The sequence below is a fragment of the Balaenoptera ricei genome, chromosome 11 (assembly GCF_028023285.1).
Source record: "Balaenoptera ricei isolate mBalRic1 chromosome 11, mBalRic1.hap2, whole genome shotgun sequence".
Classification (NCBI taxonomy): Eukaryota; Metazoa; Chordata; class Mammalia; order Artiodactyla; family Balaenopteridae; genus Balaenoptera; species Balaenoptera ricei.
This window is the reverse complement of record NC_082649.1, coordinates 33,373,987-33,390,113: the sequence shown is the minus strand read 5'-3', so window position 1 is coordinate 33,390,113 and position 16,127 is coordinate 33,373,987. Positions and strand designations below refer to the sequence as shown.

Below are 16,127 nucleotides of genomic sequence, written 5' to 3'. Positions count from 1 at the left end.
GCAGCAAGAAAAAAACTGCGCCCCAGAAAAGGAATGTATATTGCTTAGAGAGTAATCCACGCTCACAAGAATGACCATTTTTTGAAAAACAATAATATTAGGGCAGATGGGGTGAGGTGGGTACTCTCATATGCCGGTAGTGCAAATGAAAATTAATTTTAAAACTGTGTGAAGAACAATTAGGAAATCTTATCAAGAACCTTAAAAACGCCCACTCTCTTTAACACAGTAATTCTCCTTTCCAGGAATTTAGCCTAAGAAAATAATCTGAGATGTGATCAAACATCTATGTACATCTATGTTCTATGATCTATGTTCATCAAAGCACTATTTATAATAATCAAAAATGATAAACAAGCTAAATTTCTTTTTTTTTAATTAATTAATTTAATTATCTGTTTTTGGCTGTGTTGGGTCTTCGTTGCTGTGCGTGGGCTTTCTCTAGTTGCGGCGAGTGGGGGCTACTCTTCATTGCAGTGCACAGGCTTCTCATTGTGGTGGCTTCTCTTGTTGTGGAGCACAGGCTCTAGGTGCACCGGCTTCAGCAGTTGTGGCACGTGGGCTCGGTAGTTGTGGCACACGGGCTTAGTTGCTCCATGGCATGTGGGATCTTCCTGCACCAGGGCTCAAACCCGTGCCCCCTGCATTGGCAGGTGGATTCTTAACCACTGCATCACCAGGGAAGTCCTAAATTTCTAATAATAATGACTAGTTAAATTAGGGGACCCAGTGCCTGGTACACAGTAGGTGCTACATAAATATTTACTGAACACAGAATCTAAATAAGAGGATACTAAACAACTATTTTAGAAAAAATATTTCCCAAGAACATTTAATGAGCTACATATTAAAGCATATGCAGGATAACCCCCATACTATTTTTAAAGCACAATATATAGCTAATGTTTCTTGAGAATTTACTGTCTGCCAGGCACAGCCCCAAATGTTTTACATGTATCACCTCATCTCATCTCACCCAGTCCTAACAAGTCGTCGTTATTATTTCCAGTAAGTGAAGGATCCTGGATTCAAACCTAAGCAGTCTGATTCCAGAACTTATAGTTTTAATCACTAGACTACACTGCCTCAAAAAAATACTGGATGGAAATTATTAAAATGTTAACAGGAAGGAATATAAGATTTTTTTTATATAAATTTATTTTATTTATTTTTATTTTTGGCTGTGTTGGGTCTTCGTCGCTGCGGCGAGCAGGGGCTACTCTTCGTTGCAATGTGCGGGCTTCTCGTTGCAGTGGCTTCTCTTGTTGCAGAGCACGGGCTCTAGGCTCGCGGACTCAGTAGCTGTGGCTTGCGGGCTCTAGAGCACAGGCTCAGTAGTTGTGGCGCACGGGCTTAGTTGCTCCGCGGCACGTGGGATCTTCCCGGACCAGGGCTCGAACCCGTGTGCCCTGCAATGGCAGGCGGATTCTTAACCACTGCGCCACCAGGGAAGCCCGGCAGGCGGATCCTTAACCAGTGCGCCACCAGGGAAGCCCACAGGAAGAAATTAAAGACAATTTTTATTTTCTTCCTTAGAACTGTCGATATTTTCTGGATTCCCTATGATCACCATGTACTATTTATAGTCTCCTTCTCCAAAAGAAAGTTTTATGTACTCTTTTCACTTACCATTTACATGATTTCAGTGAAAAAGTCTTAGCTCTAAAGAAGCTTTGAATCATGTCTTCTCCAGGCTTCACAAGCAGGAGAACATTTGCAAATCTGAGCATGACATTCTGACCAGGGAAAGGGGATGAGCCAAGACTATGGACTCTTCCATTCCACAAATACGTGTTACCCTCTGGCTGATGAGGTGCTAATTTTTACATATACTCTGCCCTTAATCTTCCCAATGACCCATTCAATTAGATGTGACTATCTCAGGAAATCGAAGTTTAGGAAGGTGAAGTGACTTTCCCGAGGTCATGAACGCCACCCCAGCTCTGGTCAAAAGTCTGCCCACCAACCGTTCCCTCAAATCATGTAGAACAATTGGGGCAGAGCTGAGAGCGTGTTCAGGCCCAAGCACTACATCCCTCGGTGCCGCCATTTCCTCACTTGTATAATGGGGATAATAATGCCTTCCTCATGGAGTTGCTTTGAGGATTAAATGAGGTAACATATGTAAAATGATGGCATGCTTTTGCACTTATTAGGTAGCTGTTACGCTTTGAAATGCATCCTATCCCCAAACATGCACAATGCGAGGTCACCACTGCCAGAGCACACAGCCTCACCTTCCGAAAGAAAAGAATCCTCTTATGCTTCTCTAAACTCCACCATCCTGGTTCCTTCTTAACTATCTCAGAGACACTGGATTGATCTCAGTTACATCCTAGACTCCTTTTCAAAACTCTCTACAGGCTTCTTAAATTTAAGCCCCCAAAAGTGTCCTCGGAGAAGAACCTGGCATGGGTTGTCAAAGACAGAAGGCTGAAACCCCAGCCTCTGTGCTCTGCGCTTCTGCTCAGATTTGATCATAAATTCAGACATGGGACGACCCAGAGTGAGACATTCCCTGGAGGGAAATGAACAGGTGGGCACAGGGCGGAAGGGGAGGTAGAAAGAGGGCAGCCACCAACAAAGTGGAGAGTGGACAGGGAAGGTTTCCGAGTACGTGGCCGGGGGCCTCAAAAGGGAAAGGGATTGGGGACCCAGAAGAAGTGAAAGGGAATTCTTTTTGCAGTTTCCCTCAGAAATGGAAAAGAGCAGCTAATATGGAAAGAGAAATGGTAGGAGGCCCTGACTTGGCAAGATGGTGATGCTATTCTTTCAACATCACTGCCACAGCCTACGAAGTCCAGACCCTTAGCCCTCTTGCCCTTGTGCTTCTAACACTTTCCTAACTGATCTCTTGGCCTGCAGGCTCAGCCAAGCCAGCCTGCCCTCCACACCTCTCAGAGTAATCTTTCTAATATATAACTCTGACGTGACCCCATTGCTCCCACACCCCAAACCCTTCAGTGACTCCCCCACGGCCTACAGGGTCAAGACCAAGCTCCATAACGTGGCACTGGGTCCCCCCTGCCCAATCCCTTGCTTGCTCCTCCAGCTTCATCACCTGCAAATGCCATTGAGAACTCCCTAGGTGCCGGGCCCCAGCTGGGTGCTGGGGACACAATGATAAACAAGACATGACACAGATGAACAAGACCTAGTTCATGCCTTTAAGACGCTGAAAGTCATGCTGGGGAGACAGACACAGAAAGGGAGCATTGCAGTCGAGATGGACAGTGGGATGGAAGCCCAGCCGGGCTGTTTAGGGAAGGCCTCTGGAGGAAGTGGGAGTGAGCCAGGTGAGGGGCAATGGAGGGAACATTCCATGCTGAAAAACACCTCAGAGCAAAGTTTGTGAGCAGTGCTATCTGACAGAACTTCTGCACTAATGGAAATGTTCTACATTTACGCTCTCCAATATGGCAGCCACTAGCGGTGTGTGGCTATTGAGCACTTGACACATGGCTAGTGCAACTGGGGAACTGAATTTTTAATTTTATTTATTTTTGATTTAAATTTAACTCGCCATGAATAGTTAATGGCTACCATGCTGGACGGCACCATTCTAGAGCATTCAACTGAGGGCGATGGAAAATGAAACTAGACAGGTAAGCCCTGAAGTTGAAGTGGTGCTGCAGTAAGGCCAGACTGTATGTGGTTTCCTATACTCACCAGGCCATCAGCTGTCTCCTCTCCCTTGTCTACCTGTAAGCCCCCGCTGGACCCACACAACCCACCCAAGTACCACCTCTCTCTGAAGACTTCCCTCCTACTTACTATTTCTGAAGTTTTGTCTTTTTCTAGGCAGGCATCACTGGGTATCTTACTTATGTGTCCTCGTAACAGTCCTCCACTAGACTCTGAGCACCTTCTCTTATTTGTCCTAGTATTTCTAGCCACTGGTAAAATCCCAGCACATGGGAGGCAGTCAGTAAATGCCTAATGAACAAGTGAGTTGTCAGCAAAGGGACCACAGCCTGGCAGGGATGGGGGGGAGGGCATTCACCTCTTCTAACAAAGATGTGAGCCCCTAAACTTGACCTTCCTTAGAATGACGGCTCTGTCCAGGAGCTCGGGAAAGGTTCTCATGACTGTCCTGAGCACTGTACCCTTAACTGTCATTGGCAGGCCTTGGGGTGGCTCTATTTTCCCCAAGTTCCTAGAACCTAGAGACCTATACAAGGAAGGTGACTAGCCAATTTTTAAAGGCAGCATAGCCTAGTGATCAGGAGCCAGTCTTTGGAGTCAGTCCTAGGTCTGGAGACCAGCTGGGCAACGTAGCCCCTGAATGTCCTTCAACACGTTGCTGAAATGCTCGAAGCCTCGGTTTCCTCAAGTGTAAAGTAGGCATCACATCTGCCTCTTACAATTGTTGTGCAGATGAAATGCCTGACACATCTGCACGAGGCCAGCCACACAGTAATCTGTCTATAAGCAGTAGCTACTGCTCCTAAAGTGATGTGGAACCCTCACTTTGGTACCCCACGGCATATGCAAATTCCTGAGCCCCTAAGTCGGTTCTTCGTGATGCTCCCTGGGATGCAAGGGGTATAACCCAATCTCTGACTCACAATGTGTTGCCAAAAATCTCCTCGAGTCCCCAAGGGAAAATGTATTTTAATTCCCTCTAACTTTAAAAATTAAACAGTTCTCACGGCATTTTGGGGTGGCAGGGGTGAGGAAGGAGACCATGAAATCCAACAAGCGGCCTTTAAAAGGTTACAAACTGACTGGAGAAAGAAAGGAGAAGGCAGCTGGAGGGGGTGAGCACTGGGGGATGGGGACAATCCCCTGAGTCTCCGCTATTACTGAATACCCCAACCCTCAAAGAAGCCAGGCAGCCCCTCCTCCACGTGGGCTAAGCTCCGTTAATGAGAGAGCAGAGCTCTGCCTACATTACCACAATAATGATTTCCCGGTTGCATTTTTACATGCCTGCTGCTTTATCACAGCAGAAGTAGACATATATTTTCAATAAATCCCTTCTCTCCTTCCTCCTCCCCAACTTGAGCTCTCCCAGTAAATGTTGTTCCCTCTGCACCCTCCCCCAACGCAATCCCAACCCCGGAGCACAATGAGTTCCACTAATCAAAACAGAAAGAAAAAGAAAAATGGAAAAATCACAGCTGCTGAAAAACAGCATTCGCTACAAGTCAAAGCCCTCCACATTTTTTCTGCAGGCAGCTTTTACTACTTCAAGGACACATCACCCCTCCCCTATCAGGAATCTTACGTAGAGTTGCTTAAAGGGGAGGGAGGAGGGGATGGGCGAAGGAATCTAATATTCACTCTTTCCTATTTTGACTAAGCCAGCACAGACAGAAATATAGATAAGGCCTTGAATAAGTGATTCAACAAAATGTCACTTATTAAAAGAGATGGGGGATGGGGCCACATTTGCATCTGTGTTAAACCACCCTAGCTAAAGGCTGCCAGGCCAGAAAGGCAAGGGGGAAGGAAACATTTCTCCAGTCTGGTCTCCTTCAGCGGCTGCAAGAGCTGACCCTGGTGGCAGAGAGGCCCGGATTTCTCCCTCCAACGAGAACCGATGGCGAGAGAACCAGAGAGGCAAAACCAAAGCAACAAAGGAGCTGTAAGTATTTATACTGTACTAACTAGCGCCAGGCTCTGTACTAGGTGATGGGGGTGCAAAATTGAGTGATGACCCAGTTCTGCCCTCCCAGGGCAGTCTAGAAAGAGTCAAGGACACGCCCAGTGGTCAGGATGACAACAGCCCTGTGAGCCAAGGGCTGCAGGAGCCCAAGGGCATCCTCCCTCTAGCCCACCCCCCAGTCTGGCCCCTGACCAGGCACACAGAGCCCTCAAGAAAGACTTAAGGAATGAGTATGTGCACAGTGAAATTGCTGGAATTCCATGCTGGTCTCTAAAGAAGCTCAGACTCTTCAAAAGGAAAGAGACCACTGAATGTCCTTACCTACACCGGCTCCCCTTGAAAACCCCTCAGCTCACGTGTATTCACCCAACTAAAACAGAGAAGTGAACAAGTCCCAGCACTTGAGAATCAGTTCATTACGGGTAGCCTTCAGCTGAATTTTAAGAGAGTTTGGTATCTTCCATTGTGATGACCACAGAGGGAACTCAAATGACACTCCTATTAAAACTCCTTGGATATGGGGATATATGTATAGGTATAGCTGATCACTTTGTTATACAGCAGAAACTAACACACCATTGTAAAGCAATTATACTCCAATAAAGATGTTTAAAAAAAAAAGATTAAAAAAAAACCCAACTCCTTGGGCATCAACTCCATTCTTTTTTCTTTTTCTTTTTTAAAAAATGTTCCAAAGAAGCTGGGTTGGAGGCGGTTTCCCAAAGATGAGGAGAGGCTCTCAGAGAAGCCTCTGTTATAGCCTCTGTAACGACAAAGAACCCTAGGGGGCCCTCAGGAAGCCTCACCCAGGTGGCAACCTGCTCTAGGCCCCGTGTGTTCAAAGCCAGAGCCTGCAGACTAAAGGCCACAATCTCCAGAAATGACCACGGAGGGGTTCCACAGAGGGGACAGGGCTGAGAATAGGAGGCTAATGAAGAATAGCCACTAGATCTGTTAAAGTCAAGTTTGGGCTTTCATTTTGAAGCAGCCTTAAAGCTGTGTGCTCCAGCACGAGCCAGACAATTCAATTTTTTGACAAATGTAATGCCCAAAACATGCTTAAATCATCTGAGTATTTCCAGCTAAGGTTGCTGAGTTCTAAGCCCCAAATTCCCAGATGATCTTCTTGGTCTCCATGATCCTTTGCATATATTCTGTACCACATCTCTTATTGAATACCATATAGCATTATCTGAGAGTGCACAAAATTTGGAGACCATTCAAATTCTGGCATTAAACTAGGGCTCTGAATGCTGGCTGGACATGTGACTCTGGGTTAATCACTTACTTATATTTTTTCAATTCTACTTCTTGAGCCTCACTTTCCTCAGCTGTAAAATGAAAATAATATCTACCTCCTATGGTTGTTGCAAGACAGTTAAAATAAGACATGCCAAAGAGGCTTTGGACCCATAACATGCTATGTAAACACTGGTTATTACAATGACGTCACCCATTTCCTCTCTCACTCTCTGATTTTTCGTTATTTTCCCTCTCTATGAAACCAAACTGATATCAGTCCCACTGATCTCTCAAAACTGATAACTTGTATTTATTTTACAAATACAGGAAGAAGTCCTCTTATCCACAGGTGTGCAAAAATCTCACTAACTGCTGAATCTAGGTGATGGGCACAACGGAGTTCATCATACTAGTCTGTCTGCTTTTGTGTGTGTTTAACGTTTTTTCATAGTAAAAATTAATTTTAATAAATAAATAAAGCATCACCCTCTTAGGCAGAGGCCAGAGTCCAATTAGTAAAAAGCATTGGTTGCTTTTTAAAACTAGAAATGACTTTCCAGCATACACAGTAAGACTAAAGGCTAAGGACTGTAAGATAGACTCAGCTTTATAGAACAGTTCTCATTTGCAAAACAAACTTGGAAGGCAAATGGATCACTGCTAAGACCACTGGACCACAGTTGGGATTCTTGGGTGGGTTCAAGGTTCCCCTGCACCAAGCTCACAAACCAAGTTCATTTGGACCTTTGAGTGGGCAGGTCTCAAATTCTATATATGGAATCAGAGTGTGAACCTATACAGACTGGCATTTCACAGCCAGCTTTTCTGATGCCAGCCTTCCAGCAGTAAGACCAGTTTCGCTGAAAGAAATCACAGAGGACTTGAAAACCCCAAACAGAAAGTGCCTACAAGGAGGGAACAAGAGTGAGAGTACACACGGTGAACGGGGTTTTTAGCAGAAGCTTTAGGGAACTCACGGCAGTTTTTCATTGGTTGTCAGGTTTCACATCTAAAAGGAGATCCGGCTGAAGATCACTGCACCTCGCTGCCGCCTGTGTGCGATGCCTCTTACAGTTTACATCGCACTTTGCGTACATTATCTGATTCAGTCCTCACAACTCTCGGAGAAGAGGCGACAGATGGTATCACCCTCTTTTTACAGATGCGGAGACAGACTCGGAGGCTGACTTGTCCAGAGCCATACGACGGGGCTGGACCCCAACCCAGGTCTTCCGACTCTCTGCTCACCCACTCACCTGCCATACAGACCCCATCGTTGGGGCCACCAGGGCAGTCTATGGCCTATTTCTGTGAAAGGCCGCCTGAAGTAGAAGCAGCCCTTTCGCCTTTTTTTTTTTTTTTCCCTTGCTCAAAACGTACAACACAGTGGCCACCAACTTTTGAACAGGGCTGCAAATCACAGATGTCTCTCCCAATCATAGTTTTCAAATAAATCTAATTTAAGGCCCAAATTACTTTAACTGAAGACTCTTTTCCCCAAGCAAAAGAATTCGGTCTTTTCCTTTGTACTGCTCAGTAATGCAGTCAAATGTTCAGAAAAATGCAGTACAATTTTCTGATGCAGTCTTAACCCTTGTCATCTCTGGCTGGTGTCAAAGCCCGAGCCCAAACCCCTGTCCAAGGCTAGCGCGGCCTCAGCCTGTAGAGACAGAGCGCCTGTGCCCCAGCACCGCTCCCCACCCTTCCCTCACCTGCACCTTCACTCTTCTTGGATCTTCCCTCCGGTCATCATGAAGGAAGTGTTCCTCCCCCAGCCAAGGCCAGATCTTCCCCACAGACTTTCTCAACGGCTTTTGCTCAGGTGACCCAACCCATTGCTCTTGAACAATCCCTCCCTCTCCACTAGTCTTTCCCATCATCACACACACAGACCAGCAGCACCGCCCCCAAAACCCTTCCCTCTACACACATGTGCTTCCAAGCTCCCCCTCCATTTCTCTGCCCCCCTTTCACAGCCAAATTTTGCCCCAAAGTTGTCTGCACATGCTACTCCCAGTTCTTCACTTCCTATTCCCCTCCCAACCCCTCCGATCTTGCTCTCACCCAATCCATTGCTCCACTCAAACTGTTCTTTGCAAAGTCGATAATGGCTTCCATTTTGCCACATCCAGTGGTGACTTTTCTGACCTTAAACTCATGAAACATTTAACACTCACCCTGACCCAACACACACACACACACACACACACACACACACACACACACAGCCTTTTCTTCTCTCAACAGACTCCTTAGAGCACCTCATCCAGTCTCCTGGATTTAAATACCACCCCTTAGTTGATGGTTCCCACATTTTTATCTCCTGCCTGGCCATACCTCTGGCGCTGGACATTATATCAGACTGCAAGCTTAACTTCTCGACCTTGAGTCTAACAGGCATCTCAAACTTAGCGGTGTCCAAACTGAAATCGCTTGATTCTGCTCCCCGAGACTCTCCCTCGCCCCCATCTCAGCAAAGAGCACCACCCATATCTACCCAACTGCTCAGTCAGAAACCACAGTTATTAGATTCCTCCTCCCCAACCTCCACCAAATCCATCAGCAAGCCCTGCCCATTCTACCTCTAATAAGCATCTCACACCCACCTGCTCCCCTGCATTCACCTCCTGTCACCTCCCCACCTGGCCTGCTCCAAATGCCTTTTTATTGCATTCCCCAATTCCACACCTGCCCTCTCCACCAATGCCACCCCCTTTAAACACGAGTTAGGGGGTGTCACTTCCCACTGCAAACTTCCAGTGGCTTCCCACTACCCTTCAAATGAAAGCCAAACCTTTCCAAGGCCCCGAGACCTGCACGATCATCTCATGCTGCCCTCTCCACCTGCCCCCTTGTCCACCTGTGCCTCTTTTTAGTCCCCCCCACCCCAAGGCCAAAGTCCTTCCACACAGGCCCTCCTCTCTCTGCCTGATGCTCTCTGTCTTCCCCCACCCCCAATCCTCAGAGAGGCTTTTCTAGGCTACTTTAACTAAGTAACTGCAGGTCACTGCTCCCTGTGGTTTCATCTGAGCATTTACCACATTTTGCAAGATATATTTCTTTACATGTCTGCCTCCCCTCTGGACTATAGGCTAGGCGGTGGATGGGTAGAGGAAGATGATTATTATGTCTTTTCTTTCTTTTTTTTTTTTTTTTTGATTATTATGTCTTTTAATTATCAGTGTATACCCAGAGCGGTAACACAGTGCTTAGCAAATAGTAGGTGCTCAATAAGTAGCTGCCAAATGTACGCATGAATAAACCAGATCCAGTCACAGTATGAAAGTAACTGTTAACCTCCTACAAGCCCTTGGTTACCATTTAGGTACACAAGTTCTTTTTCCTCTTCCTCTCTGTCAAAAAAGTATGTTTTTAATGTTGCTAAACCAACAGCCCAATAGCTCAGTATACTCCACTCATCCCCAGCTTGTTGTCTTCCATGAGGAAAAAGTAAAAATCATGTTTCTTCAGTAAACCCCAATTAACCAGAAGACCCTATAAGCAGCTGCCTTGAGAAATTAAACATCTTTAGAAAATACCACAGAAGCTTTTTGGTGTGTATTTTCTTTAACCCAGAAGAGAGCCATGGGATCAAACTCATGTTACCAGGACTCTGCTATTCCTTAAGATGCCACAGTATCCTTGCTGAAAAACATGCCAATATCTGGACTCCAGCTGCTCTTGTCTCCCTCTCCCCGCAAAGGAAATCAACTATGTTTTAGTTTCCCTTTTATTTCATTGGTTCCCCTCCAACATGCAAATTCAGAAATATTATTAATCCACAAGATTCCAGCTGATTCTCCTCCCTAAATCACACAGTTTCATGAAGTCAGAAATAAAACAAGCTGAAGTCAACTGCTTTTAGAGCAATCAGCACCCATCTCTACTGACTGGGGTCTGAGCCACTTGTCTGGATCCTTACTTCTAATGTCAATGCTCAAAGTCAATAAAAACATCAGGAGCTTTTCCTCCAAAAGTGCCCGTGGTGAAATATATGATATCCCAGAAGTGACAATAATACAATATCACTATTTTGAACCTTATCACAAATATACGACCAAATCCCAATTACCCACATGTGAATTCTCCACAGAAACGTGGGTAAAGCCACACTAGGCTTTCTGGTCTCCCACTCCTCCCAAGACTACCTCCCCCTGCTGCCTGGGATTAACAGCTCAATTAACCTTAGACTTGACCAGGCATAATTAGGCAGGTGAACCAACTGGCTGGAGGGGAAAACTTCCAAGATGAACTGAAATTATTTTTGGTGCCTGGGATTATATGCCCCACTCTCTATTAGCACGTATAATTGGGACTCAACCATGCACTCTTTTTTTTTTCCCAAGACGGTGGCAGACTTTCATAATAAGCATTTTCTTGCATTTGACGGTCAAAATTACCAGGCCACTCAAGAGTCCTTTTTGGAATGCCAAGGTGTAAATCCACTCTCTCCAGGAGAAGACAAAAAGAGAAGTTAATCAACTCACCCAAGTCCGTGAGGCAATTTGGCCGTTGGCCCAGGAAGAGACAGACAGTGGAGATCTCTTGAGACTTTTCTTCACAAGACTGAGTCACAGAATTTCAGACATGGATGGAACTCACGGATCAAACCATGCGTTTTTAAGATAAAAACTCTGAAGTCCAGAAATGGCTAGACACTGATACCCTCCCCACTTTTTCTTCCAGTGACGCTGTGCTCCTGCCTTGAGAATAAAACCACCTTAAAAGTTCTTTGTCATTTTACAAATACTGTAAACTGAGCCAACTGCTGAACACAATTTTAACATGTTCTGATTAATCAACTTTACGGAGAATCCTCAGACTTTCCCCAAAAAAAACCTCTGATGCTTTCAATTATTATGACCAATCCACCCATCAGAGTAGGAGAAAAAGAATTTTAAGTAAGCTTGTTTCTGTGACCACACGTTTTATTATATAAGCAGCAAAGAACACTACAGTCTGTCCCTTCTCTTACAGTGAAAGCTCCCACCTCGACAAAAACCACAGGCCCAAGTGGGTTAATGGAGGCAAAACTGAGTACTTTCCACACAGTTCATAGAACAAGTGTTTTCACAGCAAGCTCACATAAATGCTATGTGATATTACCACATGCCTGCTATGTGGAAGCCTGCTTACCAAGCTGTGAAAAGACCCATGCTTACTATGGAACCTGCAAAATTAATCTTCTCAGTGCCCATAAAGCAGAAGGGAAATGCTCTTTTTTGACATGTTAAGCTGGCTTCTTAAACAATTCTTTGGCGAAAATGGACATGCCTAAAAGGGCGGAGCCCAAAGAGGTGTGTCACTCCCGGTATCAATTCCTATAAATCAAATCCTGACAATATTTTTAAAAGAATGAATTATGATTCATGGGCCTTCAAACCTTTATTACCACAGAACATTCTCAGCAGAAGAGGGAAAAAAAAGCTACTGTGACTTGATTAATGGCCAAAGAAAGACAATAAAATAAATATCATAAATTAAAAAAAAAAAAACTGAATGACTACTCTTGGCTTGGAGGGTAGACATGTAAACAGTTCCCTTACCTTAGGATAAACACACATAAAGATTCTGTTTACCTTCCCAGCATAGATATCAACCAGAAGCGGATTTTCAGCAGGGGAAAAATAATAGCTAATTTGTTTAACGAATGCCTAGTTAGGAACATTTGATAAGTGGCAATAATATTGAATTCCCAACTAACTCAACTCTCAAGTTGCCAAAAATCAAATTCTCAATCTGGAAATCTGATGACAGAAAGGAAAGAAAAAAAAAAAAAAAACCACTGTCCATCAGTGACATGTAAAGAGATCATTTTATTTAAAACCCATTTTCTCCCCTGCTAGTATTGAGCCTGTCTATAGCACTGCAGAAAGCTTAACTAACTTTAGTTAACCACACTGCCTAGTGTTCACTCCCTGACTCTACTAAACTTGTCTGGGTTTGAATCCCTGGTGCTAAAATTATCCTGGCCAAGTTAAAACTCCTAGCATACTTATGGTGGCGATCATTTCATAATGTATAAAAATATCAAATCACTATGTTATGCAACTGAAACTAACACAATGCTGTTAAGTCAATTATACTTCAATTAAAGAAAAAAAAAAAAGAAAAAGAAGGAAATAAATAAAGCTCCCAGCCTAATGAAGGTACCTGACAGCCAAGACCTACAACTCATCTGCAGAAACCAGTAGGTTGAGGACCAGGAAAAGAGGCATAGAGAAGCAAAGAGGGCTGGTTAACTAGTTAAGGGCTGAATACTCCTGGTTGTTATCCTTCCAGCGAGCACCAAAACCACATTTTCCATCACCAGACTGCTTTCTTGAGACAGTCTATGATGCAGAAGGTTGGTACCAATTGAGACAACTTAAAACTCCTTTCTTAAAGCTCTGCTCCATGGCCTGCAAAAAAGTGCAAACAGCCGGCATTTTTTTAAAAGAACTCTTCAGCCATCCCTGGATCCGTCATTCTTAAACATCACTTCCATGCACTTCACAAGACAGCCGGGGCCATGCTGTTAGCAACCCGCTTCAACACGTTCACTTGCCAAAGCCGCGTCTAGTGTGGGGAAGAGTTTCCACAAAGCTGGCTCTAACGGGCCAGTCGAAGGCACACGCAGGAACCAGAAGTCATTTTCTTTTAACCTAAGGATGGCAGGCGCACATGCTCCAGCCCAGTGCTGGCCAGAGGCTGCCCGCCAGGTGCTCTCGGCCTCTGCCAGTGAATGGGTGGTTTTATGCTGTTTTTTTAACATCTATTTCTTTAGACCACCGGCAGTAACTTCACAGTCTCCCGAACTGAAGTTGGGGAGTCAAGGGGCAGGTTTACTCCCTTACACATTTCTCCCATCTGGGTGGCCACTTTAACTTCTGGGGAGTACCCAGCCCCCGAAGAGCCCTCAGGAGCGTACACATACACATACGCATCATGTCAAAAACCCCAAAAGGCACATCCCTAGGGTCCTGCGGTTTCTTGGCTGGAATAATGAAGGCTTTATAACAACACAATCTTCAGTTGCAAGCCCCCCCCCCCCTTTAAGCCGGGTCTGCCAATTAGAGCGCCCACCTCACCCCTCCCCCCTTTGCTGGGCTCCTCTGCAGCGCAGAGAGGGAAGAGGGAAGAAGGCAAGCAGACAAGGCCCTGCTAACATACTGAAAGTAAAGAAGTGGGGGGACACTTCTCCTAATCCGTCCCCCTACTTTTCTCTTCCCCTCCCCCGTCTTCTCACGGAGCATCCCCCAACTAATTTTTAAAAAATGAAACTTAATAAGCTTCTTGCCTACCTTGGCTGTTTCTGCAACAAGTGCATGGGCAATCCGACAAGAAGACCAGTCTTCGCTTGGGGGGTGAGATGGGGGGGCGAGCAGAGCTGATGGAGTAATTTCAATATTAATTTATGTCAGAGCCGCCTTCTCGAAGCGCTACTCACTTACTGTACTGCCCTCAGCCTGTAAACAAATATCGCTCCGCCAGGAAACATACTCCCCAGATGCAAGCCCCTCTCCCCAGCGGGGAACCTGGCCCTTCACGGCCCCCACCCCGCGAACAGCGTGCTCCCCCACCCAGGGTAGGAAGCTCCGGGTTTCCAGAGCACCAACCCACCACCTCCGCCACCACCCCAGCAAGAAACTTACTCGGTCCGTCTACGCCTCCACCCTCCCTTCAGGAAATCTACTCTCCATATGCATTCAGCCTCCCCGCAGGAAATCTGCTCCCCCCTCCCCCCCTTCTATATACATGCACCCCTCCCTCTCCTCCTCCCCACGCGCCCTCCCCAGCCAGAAACTTACTAGCGAGAAAGCGTGCAGGCTCTCCTGATCCTGGAAACTTACTCCCAGATATAGCGCCCGCCAGCCCCCTTTCCCGGCCCTGCTCCCCTTCCTGCCCTCCGCCGCAAGCAACTCCAAACTCTCTGCATCCAGCCACTCTCCCTCCCCGGTGGAAATTTGCAGCGCGGGGCCGCGCGCGTGCATCCACCCTCCCCTTCAGGAAACTTACTCCCCATCTGCATGCACCGCCTCTCAGCCATCGCTTAGAGGGAAGGGGGTGTGCTAGGGAGACAGAAATACATATGTATCTCTCGCCCCTCCCCCGGCCGCAGCCCACTCGGGGCCGAGCCGCTGTAACCTGGCCTTACCTTTTTCATTGCTCCCCACCCTCGCCCCCTCCCTTAACCCTCCTTATCCGCTCCCCGGAGCCCCCTTTTTTCACCCATTACCCACCCCTAGCAACCGTTCCCAAGCTCCTCTCGGCCTTTTTTTTTTTTTAATCCAGGATGCAAATTCCTCCCCTGTCAGCAAATCGACTGTCAAATTATTTTCTTGCAAAAGGAGAAAGGCGGGGTGGTGCGGGGGGAGCAGAAGCAAAAAGGAGGGGAGGCGGGGGAAGGGAGAGAGAGGGACAGAGGAGGGGAGAGATATCCCTCCGCAGAGCTGGGTCTGGCCGCGGGCGGGGAAGCAGGAAGTAAGGTGTCCAGCGCCGCGGCCGGCGGGTCCTCCGCCGCGGCCCCCGCCCGCGCCCCCTATCCCCCGGGGCGCCGCGCTTTGGCCGGCGCGGGCCACCCGGCGCATTGTTCGCAGCCTCCCTGGCGTGCGCTGCCGACCTTATCTGTGTGCTCTGCCTGTACGTGAGGTTGCACCTTTTGTAGGCTGGCGAGACTCTGGACGTGGATGGGGCAGGGGGTGCGGACCAGGTTGCGGCCCCGCGAGGGACCTGTCAGCCCCGGGGTGTGGCAGACTCCCTGGCGAGGCCGGAAAATCGAGGCCCGGGAGAAGGTGGCGTGGCCGGGAAGCTGCCGCCTGAGACCCGGACCAGTGCAGGATTGTTTCCTGCGTAGCCGTCCCGGTTATTGTAACGCGCTTTGCAGTCTAACGATTGGGGTTTGGGTTTTATGTTTATTTTTTAAGGGGTTGCAAAGATGCCAAGGTCTAGGTGGGCTTAGGGGAAACGGTCTGCGCCTACCCCCCGCTGCATCCCGGCTTCGGTGGGGCTGGGAGAGAGGCTGAGGCTCCCGGGAAGGGGCTTGGAGGTTCGCGAAGCGCGCGGCTCCATCCCTCCGCCCCGATGGGGGCGGGGAGGGGGTGCTGCAAACGGCGCTGGAACTGCATCCCTCTGGGGAGGGGTCTCCATCTCCGCGGCGCTGAAGGCCGGGGAGGGAGGTTGCCTAGGAGAGGGGCCGGAACCGGGCGGCGGAGGGGAGGGGAAGGGGCGCGGGTGCCGCCGCGGCGCGCGCTCGCCCCTCCTCGTGCGCCATGACTGTGGAACGTGGTGCCGG

General features: G+C 47.4%; 1 protein-coding gene across 7 annotated transcripts in view; it reads right to left on the bottom strand.

Annotated features, from left to right (window-relative positions):
- TRERF1 (transcriptional regulating factor 1) overlaps positions 1-14,878 on the bottom strand; it is a 199,048-nt gene extending 184,170 nt beyond the window's left edge. For 6 of the 7 annotated variants that reach the window (XM_059938689.1, XM_059938684.1, XM_059938686.1 and 3 more), the window contains exons 1-2: positions 14,644-14,758; positions 14,137-14,222 (exon numbers count right to left, since the gene is read on the bottom strand). The gene's annotated coding sequence lies outside the window, so the exon portion shown is untranslated. Of the gene's footprint in view, positions 1-14,136; positions 14,223-14,643; positions 14,759-14,851 lie in introns of those variants that run through there. The other variant, XM_059938685.1, reaches the window with a different exon arrangement.
- Positions 14,879-16,127: the final 1,249 nt, after the last annotated feature.